Raw genomic sequence first — 15,342 nt, 5'->3', positions numbered from 1 at the left:
ATGAGTGAGGACCCACACATGGATGAGGATAGCTAAATCTAAAGGAGTAGCAGATATAGGCCCCTTGGAGGAACAACTCAAGGAGGCCAGAAGGGAATTAGCTATGGCCAAACATGTGGGAAACTGCCAGCGAGTATTTCTATAGGAAGTGAATGAGAAGCTCAAACTGCAGCTACAGGAACAGAGGAAAGAAAGGGGCACAGCATTAGAAGACACTACAGCAGAACCTCAAGGCAAAGAAGGAATGCAAGCTGGTCCTAAGGAACTAAACCAGCATCTACATGAAAGGGAATTGCAAGCAAATGTAGAGATACAAGCTCTCAAACAGCAGTTGCAAGAAAAAGAGGCATAACTGGCATGCATGGCCAGTTGGGCTATGGATGCTCTACAATGTAGGCAGCTGGCCAAATCTTATGGCCTATACCTACGGGACCAGTGGCTGCAATTCGAGATTAATGCATTAGCAAAGAGGGGTATCTCCTAGATCCAAAACCCCCAACAATTCACAGATTTATGCAACAGCAGCTCCATAGAGGACAAGGCCAAGCTATCAGAGTTCTACCTCCATAATTTGGCCCTTCCTAATGTAACTTCATGGGATCCCAACACAGTTGTGGGAGATATGCAGCTGATGGCATTTACCTCATGGTTAAACCACGAAGAAAGGAGAGTGACAGAGGTCAAAGATGTTATGAACCGAGAGTTACATGAACCACTGTTAATCAGAGCAGAGCTAGGGGACCCCACTGCATTGATATCTGCCCACCAACACCTAGCAACCAACCCTCAGGCTTTACTAAAATACATGGATCAGCAGGCTCAGGCTATAGCACATTTCGAGGATATGGAGTGACTATTAGGGGACAATTGTGTTCATGCTTGCACCCGGAGGTGGAACACATTGTCCCACAACCTCAAAATCAGGGAGTATCACACTCCAACTAGAATGAGGGAGGGCTTAGTATGGGTACCTCTCTACAAGAAGTCCATGCAGAACCTCCAGGCCAGCTAGATCGGCCTCAAGCTAAGCCCACCTTTACTTTTGGGATTGGTAGAAGTAAGCACAGAAAAAGAAGAGCATAAGCAATGGGAAGAGGTGGAAAAGAAGGCCGGGTTCCATGACAGTAAGGAGGATACTACTTCAGGAGCCTGGGATATGAGAGTGGCGGTTAAAGCAATGAAGGACGAGGAGCTGGATTAGTTGCTCAGGGATGAGCAATCATTTTAGCAGGGGGCTGATGATGAGCCCCAAATTTGGTAACATTTTGGGCTCATTTGGCCTAACTACCCTTGTTCAATCCTTCATTTTTCATAACTTATGCATTATTTTTTAGTATGTTTATGTCATTTGTAAGAATAAGGGTAGTCACTATTCCTAGGTGGCTAACACGTGCTCATTTCAGGATTTTTTGACACATGTTGGAGCAAAACCGAGCAGACATGGGCTAGGAGACAGCCAAGCTTGGGTTGAGTATTCATAGGGGGGTTGTCTATGGCATTAAATAACCTCCCTCAGGATCTTCACCCCCAACTCCAAGCTCCAAACGCCACCAAAACTGGATCTAGAAGGCAGCCAAACAGATTTCTTGGAAGGAGCTGTTCACTCACAGTTTGGGCAGCCAAGTCCCATAGATTTAGGAGGCCAGCTAGGGCCTCGTAGTGTATAAATTTTAAGGCCTCATCCTTCGAAAAGGACTTTTGAAAAACTCTTGCATATTCTGCACTACGTGCTGCTAGCTCTGTTTTGTTCTTTTGTAGCCATTATTGGCACAACTCTTGACTTATGATTATTTTTTGATAATGGGAAGCAGTTAGATTTGATATCAGCTATGAGTTTTTTATAGGAGCCATAGCTCTCGGGGTTGGGCCCAACCTGAGAGCCTAGGGCCTCCTTCTTTGTATTGTTATCTTTCCTTTCAGCACTGTGATTTTTCTTTTATGCATTTGAAACAAAGTTTGTTGAGCTAGATTTAGTTGTGTTGGTTAAGTAGGTCATTGTTGAGGAATAGAATTGCTTCAGATGTGTAGAATAGATTGATAAGATAAGAATTGATAAAAGCTCCAGAAAAGGGTTGCCTGCACTCTCAGTTTCACCTCTCCCTTATTGGATCAGGGGCTGGAATTGTAGAACCAGTGCTGCTCAACAAAAACACTAGTTTGCTTGACCATGCAATCTTTGGTGTAATGTTTTCATTTGTAGAAGTTAGTCATGCATTCAGACCTTTTTAGATGTTTCTTTGATCAAGTGTTGTACATGGTTCTCTTTGGAAATAAAGCTGTTGTTCATTTGTTTCATTGACAGTTCGGATAGATTAGCTAAGATTTTGATTGTATGCAGGATTTGGTTGATTCAGTTAAGTACACACCGTGCAGGGCATATCCATCTTTCTCTCGTCCACCTAAGCTTCGTCCAGGCCAGCTGTTCCATCTCCTAGCTAGCTTCTTCATCTCACAACTACTCTTCTGTCCACGTAACCCTACCTTCTCGCTCTTCCTTTACCTTAGCCTCCTTTAAGCCAAGTGAGATGTCCACACCCTCTCATCACTTCATCCATCAGTCACTGGGCCATCTCAGACCCCTACCTTACCTCTCTATCCATTCATGCATCCTCTTTCACTCACCCATCCTTTAAAATCCAATTTTAGAACATCCTGTAGGAATTTCTGAACATCCTGTAGAAATCCTTGAAACATCCTGTAGAACCCCTGCAGACTTCCTGTAGAAGCTCACAAGTGAGTTTGCTGGATAGCCAAACTTGGTGAAACTCTCTGGAAGGGTGTTAGGGACTCCTTAGACCTTCTCCGGGCTTTCCCAACCTTTTCCAAGCATTCCCCTTCCTTTATCCACCTCTGCACAGTAAAAAGCCAGTTAAAAGCACATGTACGATAATTCTGATAACTTAATCAAAAATACAAAAAGATGTGTTCTTCAGATAGAGATAGCATAGGCATGTGCATTTTACCGTTGTAGAAGTAATGGAATCTTTTTCAATAGTTTGCATCCTCTTCTCTACATCAGTAGGACTAGCCGGTAGAATTAGGGTTTGCTAGGGTTTATGTTACTCTTTGGCTTTCAGTTTCTGTTTGCAAATAGATCAACTTCCTTTGAGTTAGCTTCCATCCATCAGGTACAAAGCTTCTTCTAAGAGCTCATAGAAGTTGGCTTGAGCCCCTAGTGGACTTGTGCCAGCTGACCAAGTGATAGCTGCGGCAAGAGCTAGTACTTGTGCATACAACACCATCACTTCCAAGTTTGTTATGAACTACCCGGTTGATAAGAGTAAAGAAGGGAGTCCGAGGAGTAGCAACATTATTGTTGTATGCACAAGTACTAACTCTTGCCGCAGTTGTCACTTGGTCAGCTGGCACAAGTCCGCTAGGAGCTCAAGCCAACTTCTATGAGCTCTTAGAAGAAGCTTTTTAACTGATGGATGAAAGCTAACTCAAAGGAAGCTAATCTACTTGCAGAAAGAAACTGAAAGCGGAAAGGAAATGCAAACCCTAGTAAACCCTAATTCTACTAGCTAGTCCTACTAATGCAAAGTAGAGAATGAAACTACTGAAAGAGATGCCATTACTTCTATGAAGGTAAAATACATGTGTCTAGACTACCTCTATCTGAAGAAAACATCTTTTTGTATTTTTGAATAAGTTATTAGAATTATCATGCATGTGCTTTTAACAGGCTTTTTACTGTGAAGAGGTGGATCAAGGAGGAGAAATGCTTGGAAAAGGCTGAGAAGGTTCAGAGAGGGTCTAACGAGTCCCTAACACCCTTCCAGAGAGTTTCACAAAGTTTGGCTATCCAGCAACCTCACTTGTGAGCTTCTACAGGAAGTCTGCAGGGGTTCTACAGGATGTTTCAGGGATTTCTATAGGATGTTCAGAAATTCCTACGGGATGTTCTAAAATTGGATTTTAAAGGATGGGTGAGTGAAAGAGGATGCATGAATGGATAGAGAGGTAGGGTAGGGGTCTGAGATGGCCTAGTGACTGATGGATGAAGTGACGAGAGGGTGTGGACAGCTCACTTGGCTTAAAGGAGGCTAAGGTAAAGGAAGAGCGAGAAGGTATGGTTACGTGGACAGAAGAGTAGTTGTGAGATGAAGAAGCTAGCTAGGAGATGGAGCAGCTGGCCTGGATGAAGCTTAGGTGGACGAGATAAAGATGGATATGCCCTGCACGGTGTGTATTTAACTGAATCAACCAAATCCTGGATACAATCAAAATCCTAGCTAATCTATTCGAACTGTTAACGAAAAAAATGAACAGCAACTTTATTTCCAAAGAGAACCATGTACAGCACTTGATCAAAGAAACATCTAAAAAGGTCTGAACGCATGACTAACTTCTACAAATGAAAATATTACACCAAAGATTGCATGGTCAAGCAAACTAGTGTTTTTGTTGAGTAGCACTGGTTCTACAATTCCAGCCCCTGATCCAATAAGGGAGAGGTGAAACTGAGGGTGCAGGCAATCCTTTTCTGGAGCTTTTATCAATTCTTATCTTATCAAGCTATTCTACACATCTGAAGCAATTCTATTCCTTAACCAACACAACTAGATCTAGCTCAACAAACTTCGTTTCAAATGCATAAAAGGAAAATCACAGTGTTGAAAGGAAAGATAACAATACAAAGAAGGAGGCCCTAGGCTCTCAGGTTGGGCCCAACCCCGAGAGCTATGGCTCCTATAAAAAACTCAGAGCTGATATCAAATCTGACTGCTTCCCATTATCAAAAAATAATCATAAGTCAAGAGTTATGCCAATAATGGCTACAAAAGAACAAAACAGAGCTAGCAGCACGTAGTGCAGAATATGCAAGAGTTTTTCAATCCCCGGAAACGGCGCCAAAAATATGGTGGGCTCCAGTATTGCAGCAATAATGCTACAACTCCTGGGACTCCCTTCTTTACTCTTATCAACCCGGTAGTTCGTAACAAACTTGGAAGCGACGGTGCTGTATGCACAAGTACTAGCTCTTGCCACAGCTATCACTTGGTCAGCTGGCACAAGTCTGCTAGGGGCTCAAGCCAACTTCTATGAGCTCTTAGAAGAAGCTTTGTACCTGATGGATGGAAGCTAACTCAAAGGAAGCTGATCTATTTGCAGACAGAAACTGAAAGCCAAAGAGTAAAATAAACCCTAGCAAACCCTAATTCTACCGGCTAGTCCTACTGATGCAGAGAAGAGGATGCAAACTATTGAAAAAGATGCCATTACTTCTACAACGGTAAAATGCACATGCCTATGTGTTGTTGGGAAAAGTATCCAATTCGGAATGCCCCTATCCCACTCTAAGAGGTGATAGTGCCTTAGCAACAAACAAGGAAAACTATCTGAGTATTCTTCTTTATGAGATGTAAATAGAGAAAGAAGGATGTAACTAACCGGTGTCTTCCGCTAGTTTGTTGATCCAATCACTCTCTCTTTTGTTCGCTTCCCGCTGCCTGCTCTTTCACTGGTCCAGCTTCACCCAGTTCCTGCAAGATCACAAGAGAGGAAAACTACACAAAAGACATAGATTCACATTCATAACTAGTTTAGGATCAGATATAAACTAAATATGCAAATATAACAAAACATCATTGAGATACAAGCATATAGGAGAAACTCAAATAGCTTTATTGATATGATAACAAGGTTCAAGAGAAGATACAACCAAGTGAGTCCCGATCTAGCATCTACCTCCCAACAAAGGAATCCCTTCCTCTCCTCCAACAAAGCATAAATCACCCAATGTACTAATCTCAATCTCAAACCAACAACAATTCTCTGCAAAGTACAAAATTCCAGCCTCCTGAACCTCTGGGTGAGAGATCCATATATAGATGTAAGCAGAGAGGATGAGTCAGCTTATGTTTTGACTTGTGGCTTCTCTCTGTCAGTTCTTGCTTCCACTTGGAGGTTGAGAACCTCTTACTCATCACTTGGTCGAATTCATTGAGGCAAGTGTCATTGAGGAAGATTCTGGAAGCTTCCAGGGTCTTTCCACCTCGTTGAATGAACTTGCCATTTGTCATTTCCCGCTCAGAGCACCCTGGTAGTGCTTCCACCTGCGTTGCAGTGCACCTAGCCAGTGTAACCTCTGCATTTCAGCGCAGACAGCTAGTGGATCCATTGAATTGATCCTGATTTGACCATTTCTGAGTTGTTTTTGGTGGAGAACTTCTGGGAGAAGCTGTCTTTTGTTGACCTTGTTCCTTTAGGGGTAGGAATAACTCTTTTAGGGACTTTGGATCCCTTGGATTATGGAAATTTCATGCTCAATGCTGTAAGGCACAAAAATGTCTATAACACTATGCTATATCTATCTGAAGAACACATCTTTTTGTATTTTTGATTAAGTTATCAGAATTATCGTACATGTGCTTTTAACTGGCTTTTTACTGTGTAGAGGTGGATCAAGGAAGGGGAATGCTTGGAAAAGGTTGGGAAGGCGTGGAGAAGGTCTAAGGAGTCCCTAACACCCTTCCAGAGAGTTTCACCAAGTTTGGCTATCCAGCAACCTCACTTGTGAGCTTCTACAGGAAGTCTGCAGGGGTTCTACAGGATGTTTTAGGGATTTCTACAGGATGTTCAGAAATTCCTACAGGATGTTCTAAAATTGGATTTTAAAGGATGGGTGAGTGAAAGAGGATGCATGAATGGATAGAGAGGTAGGGTAGGGGTCTGAGATGGCCCAGTGACTGATGGATGAAGTGATGAGAGGGTGTGGACAACTCACTTGGCTTAAAGGAGGCTAAGGTAAAGGAAGAGCGAGAAGGTAGATTTACATGGACAGAAGAGTAGTTGTGAGACGAAGAAGCTAGCTAGGAGATGGAGCAGCTGGCCTGGACGAAGCTTAGGTGGACGAGAGAAAGATGTATATGCCCTGCACGGTGTGTACTTAACTGAATCAACCAAATCCTGCATACAATCAAAATCCTAGCTAATCTATCCGAACTGTCAACGAAACAAATGAACAACAGCTTTATTTCCAAATAGAACCATGTACAACACTTGATCAAAGAAACATCTAAAAGGGTCTGAATGTATGACTAACTTCTACAAATGAGAACATTACACCAAAGATTGAATGGTCAAGCAAACTAGTGTTTTTGTTGAGCAGCACTGGTTCTACAATTCCAGCCCCTGATCCAATAAGGGAGAGGTGAAACTGAGAGTGCAGGCAACCCTTTTCTGGAGATTTTATCAATTCTTATCTTATCAATCTATTCTACACATCTGAAGCAATTCTATTCCTTAACAATGACCTACTTAACCAACACAACTAAATCTAGCTCAACAAACTTCGTTTCAAATGCATAAAAGAAAAATCACAGTGCTGAAAGGAAAGATAAAAATACAAAGAAGGAGGCCCTAGGCTCTCAGGTTGGGCCCAACCCCGAGAGCTATGGCTCCTATAAAAAACTCAGAGCTGATATCAAATCTGACGGCTTCCCATTATCAAAAAATAATCATAAGTCAAGAGTTGTGCCAATAATGGCTACAAAAGAACAAAACAAAGCTAGCAGCACGTAGTGTAGAATATGCAAGAGTTTTTCAAAAGTCCTTTTCGAAGGCTGAGGCCTTAAAATTTATACACTACGAGGCCCTAGCTGGCCTCCTAAATCTATGGGACTTGGCTGCCCAAACTGTGAGTGAACATCTCCTTCCAAGAAATCTGTTTGGCTGCCTTCTAGATCCAGTTTTGGTGGCCTTTGGAGCTCGGAGTTGGGGGTGAAGATCCTGAGGGAGGCTATTTAATGCCATAGACAACCACCCTACGAATCCTCAACCCAAGCTTGGCTGTCTGCTAGCCCATGTCTGCTCAGTTTTGCTCCAATATGTATCAAAAAATCCTGAAATGAGCACGTGTTAGCCACCTAGGAATAGTGACTACCCTTATTCGTACAAATGACATAAACATACTAAAAAATAATGCATAAGTTATGAAAAATGAAGGATTGAACAAGGGTAGTTAGGCCAAATGAGCCCAAAATGTTACCAAATTTGGGGCTCATCAGTATGGGCCTGACCTAGGTTCAGAGGTGATTTAGCCAAGCAAATCCTGGTACTACTGGCCCTTTCGGCAACAGTCCGCGAAGCACAGATTGAGGTCTCACTCGAAGTAGTATGGGAGGGTGCTAGAACTAGGTTTCCGCACCCAGGGGATGTCTGATGAGCTTTTGGGGGTCAGTGGTTTGACGCTACGTGTACGTCGCTATACGCACTTGCTCTCCCTTCGCAACCTGCAATGCTACTTCCACGTAGCCCTACGCGGGGCACAACCCATAATATCCAAGTCCCTTGCTATTTAATCTGCGATTATTTGGTTACTTAACTTGTTTATGTAAGACTAAGGATTATTACAACATATTCAACAATCATATCAGTGTGCGCGATAAATAAAAAAGTATAAACATAAAGAAGGTAATGCACAACAGATACACAAAAATAGGAATCAACTTCTCTTTATTGATCTTCAATCTTGATTAAAGAATCGACACCGCCCTGCGCAGTCAGCTGCAGGGGTCTGTGCACTCAGCTGCAGACTCTACTATGCCTCTGTGCACTCAGCTGTAGAGCCTCTTCCTACTACTATGACCCACTCTTCCTACATTACATTATGTTACTTTAGGACGGACAGTCCTATGACTTAACCTATACTTCGTGCTCCGCGTCCACAAATCGTGGAGTCTTAAAAAAAGTTTGACTAAAACTTGGGCTTTGAGCCCCAAAACATGTTGTTCCATGCCCAATAGGCCCCCAACACAATCATCGTGACTCGTCCCAAGTCACTCTACTGGTGTGGCGACCTTGGCGTGGAGCCCCTCCAACTAGTCCCGTACTGCTCAGAGATCCGCAGGCGCACTGTTCTGCAGTTTACTGGACCTGCTGCATGCACTCCTCTGATGCTTCTTTGTGAGGATCCACTACCTGCCTTAGCACATATACTTCCTGCATCTGTGCGAGCTTTCCGTCAATGTCGACTGTAATGGTGAAGGCCTCATCATTCCAAGGTTTGACGCGTGCCTTGAGAGGTGCCTCTTTCTGTCTTGCGTCATCCACCTGCTCTTTCAGCGCCCTTGCTTGCTACATGTTTGCCAATCGTTGGGTGAGGATGATTGTCTGCTCAGTTCCCCTGACATTATCATACTATTCCTGCAGTTCACGTGCCTCTATTTCTAGGCGTTGTATGTTGGGGTCCTCCTACAAGGATGTGAGGATGTCGAAAGCTTGGTCCAACATACCAGTACAGTCCTACACTACCCATCCAATTCTTCCATTCCTATTTGAATCGCGCTAACATGCTGCTCTCCAACTTCCGGAGGAGTGGAAGGTTGCGCCTTCATCCACAACTCAACAATCTGGAGGTTTAGCTCCAGATTCACTCTTGTTGTTTCCTCGCGCGCACTGCGGACTCCACTTTCCAGATAGTGGATCCGCATCTTTGTTGGCAGGTCTGCGGCGATGGACAACTATGGGACTCACCGGCATGCTTCATCCACTGTCTTCACAGTCTACCTGTTTTGTGATGCTAGTTTGTCCCGCTGCAGGCTGAGTTGTTCGATGTTGATCTTCTACTCACTCATCACCTGAATCACGCAACCTTCCTTCGTGTGGAGCTCTACTGTTATGCCATCCTATAGCTGGTATAGTGTGTCTCGCGGAAGGGCAACCATGTTTAGGCCAAGTCCCTTGATCCTACCCACCGCGGCTTTATCGTCCTCTTTCTCTGCTGTTAGTGCTCCTTTCAGTAGCACTACGGTATTGGCCATATTTGTGTGTAGTAGCTACTTTGCTGCTAATGTACTTGCTATGCCATAGGTGGCTGTGGTTCCTTCCTGTGGGGGCCACACTTGTAGTTCCTGCAGTTGCACCCTTAGGGTCCCCAACACAATCTGCTACTCCGACATGGCTTCTTGGAGCGCTTCATTGGTGACCTCATGAACCGTGTTGCTGATTTCGTAGAGGTTGACTTATGTTAGTGTGATCGATTTGATGGCTAATTTGGATGCCTTGACCTTTTTTCGTGGACCCGATCTCTCCGTGATGCGCAACCTTTTCAACTGGGTGGACATTGTGCCTGGGTCCGCGCCTTCTACTATGTCCTCTACTTCCTGTCCTGTAGACAAGTTCTGGCCCTCCTCGTCCTACGTTGTGGTGGCTCCTATTGCCTGCGCTATTACTACTTCTACGGTGGCCTTTGCTTGCTCCGCAACTACCCTTGCTGCCTCGCAGATAGCCCTAACCTCCGCGGTGGCTTTTTCATTGCACCTTTGCTAGGCCAACTTTGTGACATGCAACTTGGTTGCATCCTTCTACTTCTGTGCTGCTATTCTATCCATCTTCGCCAGATCCAGGGTACGCCACTTGGGGGGCCATGATTCTAGCACTAAAAAGATCGCATCATCAATAGCGATGAAGGGGAGCTTGGTCCATTGTTGTTCCGGGTCCTTACACACCTTGATGTACACATTATGCATGTCCACCTTGAAGTCTGCAAAGCTCCATAAACTGTTGTACACCATGAGGAACAGGCATAGTCGTCTATTAATCCACATTCGGATTCTTGCCTCCATGAGCACCCAAAAGATCTTGGTCTCGTGAATCTGCTTGGTGTCCCTAGTGGCCAAAAGCGTCACGTACTTTGCGGCCTCTGGTAAGTCCTGTTCAATACTAGGGAACTGACTGTCCTTGGGCAGTTCCCCTGTTACCAGTAAAATAGACAAGAGCAACCACGCGTAGTGGAAGGTCTTGCCCTGCTCCTGGGCTTCCTTGTAGTTAGTCAGGAACTCCTTTCAGAGGAACTCGACCCAGTTGAATTGGAACCCCTCCACACATTGTTCTACCAACGCAACTACCCGAATTGGTACCTCATCTTCGCGGAATTTTCTCATTACCTTTCTGGACAGGAGCTGGGTGGCTACGCGCAGCCCTTTATCTTTAATGTTGCTGACCACGTACCCCCTCTTTTTGTTCTCCAATTTTTATTTTTTCTTCATGACCTCTGCGAGTGCCAAATCTCCGCTTTTGCTTACTATCATTGTGGGGTCCTTTCCCTTACAGGGGAGCTGGGAAATCCTATGGATGACATCCGCCGTGATGGGAATAGGCTCTTCTAGCTAGAAGTACCCATCATGCACTAAGAAAAGCAGTTGCCTGATGATGAAAATAGTGATAGGCATGCGATGAAAGTGTGGAATTCACAACAGATGAAGTATTCCGGCCTTCTCCACACTGCGTAGCCATTTCCGCGACTCTAGTGTTGTAACTTTGCTTCATGAGGCTCTCCATCTCCAAGTGTGGGAACTTCTCACTATTCGCGAGGTCCCAATCCTCAAACTTCATTGTGGGTATGCGACCTAGGTGCGAACCCTCAAACACAATTCCATTAGGGAGGAGTGGGGTTTGGAGTGCGCTTTTAGTGGCATCCAAGTCCTTGGGTATCTTGGCTTTCCCTTTTCGTGAAGGAATGTACTCGGGCAATTTTGCTGCAGCGCGCACTAGCTGAATGTCCTCTTCCATGTCTTCTGCTGCCTCTATCTCATCGACGAGAGCCTATAGGTCCTCCTACTCGTCATCTATCTTAATGGTGACAACCTTGCCCTTTTTTTCCATTGAAAGTTTACCGAACCGTGGATTCCTTGGGGACATGTGAACTGGTCCCGCTGCTCGCTTATATTTCTTGGACCTTGGCATCCGAGGTGATTTTGGTATTTTTGGTGCGACCCAATGTCTTTGGGAACATCATGTACCATGCGGTTCTGCGCGGCCTTGTTGGTGGTGTTAGAGTCGGTCTGGTCAGCCCTCCGTCAGAGATCAAAACTCTTTATGCATTTCATTTTTAGGTGTCCCGCTCCATTCATTCAGCTGCATTCCGCTAGGGGCATGCCATAATCTGACGGAGAAGGTCATGCTAGTCATCTCCCCTCATGTCTGGCTCCTGCTGGCTTAGGTATTTGGTCAATGATCACAAAATTCCATGATAGTCAAGGTCTGTTCCTTTGATGGACAAAGGTCATTTTCGATCATTAGGTCTAAGGATTTATCAGTTTGGTCTTTAAATATGTCTGGTAAATCCATGCAGGCCAGAGTGATGCCGTTGCAAAGTAATGATTCACAGAGTTTCATCGTCATATTGACAAACTTTGACTGTTCTTCAAAACTCTGTCTTGAAGAAAAGTCAAACAGTGTTATTGGTGACAAAATTTTCACAAAGGTTTTCAGTTGATTTCTTCAAGTGTAGTCATGGTTTCCATGGCCAAATGTCGTGTCAAGGAATCCCTGCAAAAAGTATCGAAAATTTCATCATTTGAGCCAAAAGTTCAAAGGAAAAGTGAAAATCAGGATTGTTTTAAAATCAATGAAAAAGTGTCAAACATGACATTAGAAAAGTGGGTTTTCTGAAAAATCAAATTTAAATCATGACCTCCAAGTATTTATACACAAGTTTTCATCCAAAATCAAACTCATTGTGCAATCAAAGGCATAGAGGAAACGTTGCAAAGTCGTGGGTGTGCAAACGCGTGGTTTGGAGCAAGTTGGAGGAATTTTAAGGGGCACGACGCACACACAGGGCGCGGCGCACACAGAGCCCGCCCGCAGTGTAAATTTTTAACCAGCGCAGCGCACACCCAGAGCGCGGCGCACAGAGACAAAGCGCCCAGAAATTCACCAAACTCCCTCAAGTTTTTGTGAGGCCCCTCTAATTGCAAGGTAGGCTCAAAACATCACTTGTTCATCAATTTTTATGAGTGATATGGTGGTTTAGTGCCTGTGTTTAAATGCAAAAAAAAAAAAATTAATAAAGTTAACCTCAAGAAGACACCAAAGAAAAACCATTTTGCTAGGGTTGTGTAACATCATAAACAACACCCAACTTCACCATCATCAAAGGGGTGGCCTAAATATAGTTTATAAACAATAGTCATGGCATCTGAGGGTTCATCGGAATATGAGGTGGAGACCCACAGTGATACAGCTTCAGGAGAACAAGCTCCCCGGAGACATCATAGGAGTGGAAAACATGTTAGGGATGAGCCAAACACCCTCACTGAGTTGCAGGCATGCCCTCTTGCTATGTCATGTTTCCAGCACCTAGCATGTTTTGAATTTTGTCAAAGGGCAGCAAATGTCAGAGCTCATCATGAGTTGGCCCATCTGTTTGTGCTTCACCTACATGGAGGTCAGTCTATCTTGGTTGGGGTCACCTTCACATTGACACCCAAAACTATCTCAGTGGCAACAGGCATACCAAATGTTGGAGAACAGTGGCATAAGAAGAAGAAGGTGGATAGGCATCATTATGAGCCTTACATTAAGGCCAGTTGTTTGAGGCATCTCACAAGAGTCTTCCCATTCAGATTTTTTAAGGATGAGTATGCTCCACTCATGAAATTGATCATGAAGTACTTTAGTTGTGAGGGGAGGTTTTCTCGCCTATATGCCTATCACATCAGGTTGCTCATGCACTTTACCAGGGTACGGATGATGAACCTCCCATTTTTAATTTGCAGGAACATAGAGAGGATGAAAAATTTCATGCAGCATAAGACCCCTCAACAGTAGCTCAACAATGTTTATCACTTTGCTCTTATCCGGATTTTGGTGGATCATCAGTTGGGATTGCAGGGCATTCCTTGGGAGGACTTCATCTCCCGTGACTTCTTCAGTGCTCCACAGGTAGTATCAGAGGCAGAGCATGAGATAGGTGGTCCTTCACATCAGTATGAGCGCCATGAGGCCGCTACTATGCCAGTATTCATCACCTATCAGAGAGGCAGTAGACATTTGTTTGTAGCAGCAAAGCGAGTGTTATCTCCACCCGGGGTGGAAGGGGCCTTGCTTCCTACATCGACGACATGGGAATAGGACAAAGGTAAGGAGGCCATGCATGATGAGGGGCCTTCAGGTGAGCCATCAAGTGAACGAGAGACAAAATTCATTCTCCTTCATGATGATGAGACAGATACAGAACCTACAAATGCAGAGCTTAGAGAGATCATCCAGGAGCAACAATCAGTGATTGAGGCCTTATCCCTTGACTTAGAGAGGGATAAGTGGAACATGAAGTACCTGGAGCAGAGAAACAAACAGCTAGAGGATCAACGGGTGATCATGGAGCTACAAAACATTCGTGAGCATCGCCAAGCTGCACAAAGGAGAAGAGTTGAGCTCACATCATTGGAGCAAGAAATCAAAGAGGATCGGGAGGTCAATCTCGAGAGCGTGAACATGCACTTGGAGAGGCTGCTAGACAAGGCTGATCAGGACCTTGCCTTGTTGAGACACATGGCTTAGCATTACAGGACACGAAATATGAGTGCAAAGGCCCGGATAAGGAGCTTGAAGGCGAAATTGAGCAAAGCAACAAGAGAGGCAAAAGAGGAAAAAGAGCAAGATTGGCTTCGAATATTGGCTGAGGCTTCTTTGGTACAACATAGTACCCCATAGAGAATCTCCAGCCCAAATTTCAAGGAATTTGGGGAAATTTTGGTCACATGACAAATTTTTGGGCAAAACACAGGTTTTTTCTCCCAGTGGCACGGCGCTAAAAATTGGGAGCTTCAAATGAAGAATGGTTTGCATTTTTGGATTCATCATGGAAAATCACGACTACTGGTGCTTGGACAAGAAAGTTGGGCAAGATCTTAGTCTCCAAGTGGTCAAAAAACCCAAAAAGTGGCCTGTCTGCCCCTTTTTTGACACACACGAAGCAGTCTTGGGAGAAGGAAGATTTGGAGGGGTAAATGAGCACCAAATTTAGAAATTCTAGTTGGGTTAGAAAGTAGAGAGGACAAGCTTTCCAACAAGTACACTTGGGCACATTTTGGACACCTACAAGTGCCTCAAATCAGGCTCCAAAGTAGTGTGGCGCACAAAGAAAATGGCGCGGCGCACATAGGAAAAATTGCCAAATTTGCTTCCGTTTCGCGAAATTTCGATTCGCGACTTCTCCAAGTGGGCCCGCTCATCTACATTTCAGTTTTTTGGCACCTAAGGTGGCATTTAAAGTATTTTCTCTCCAGATTGGCTTCTATCCAAGTGGCGAAGGAAGGCAAACGGTCACCCAAGCCATTTGTCATGTTTGTAACGCTGCACCTGTAGTTGATGGTTGGCTCTTCACCTCCATTTTGTAATGATTCGAGTAACTCCCCAACCCTTTGGCGTTCTATCTCTTCATAGCACATTCTATATATTGTATGCAAACTATTTTCAAAGGGTTGGTTGGCTTGTAACTTCTGGGAGACTGTGGGAAAGAAACTTTGCTTCTTCACTGTATATTTGTGACAAAGAATTAATGAAAGGCAACGACTCTGTTTCATGAGATTCATGTGGTTGTGAGTGTAG

Source organism: Pinus tabuliformis, chromosome 1_1 (assembly GCF_031772625.1).
Source record: "Pinus tabuliformis cultivar Carrire ecotype Pingquan chromosome 1_1, CPIR1, whole genome shotgun sequence".
Lineage (NCBI taxonomy): Eukaryota > Viridiplantae > Streptophyta > Pinopsida > Pinales > Pinaceae > Pinus > Pinus tabuliformis.
Note: the sequence above shows the minus strand (reverse complement) of the source record.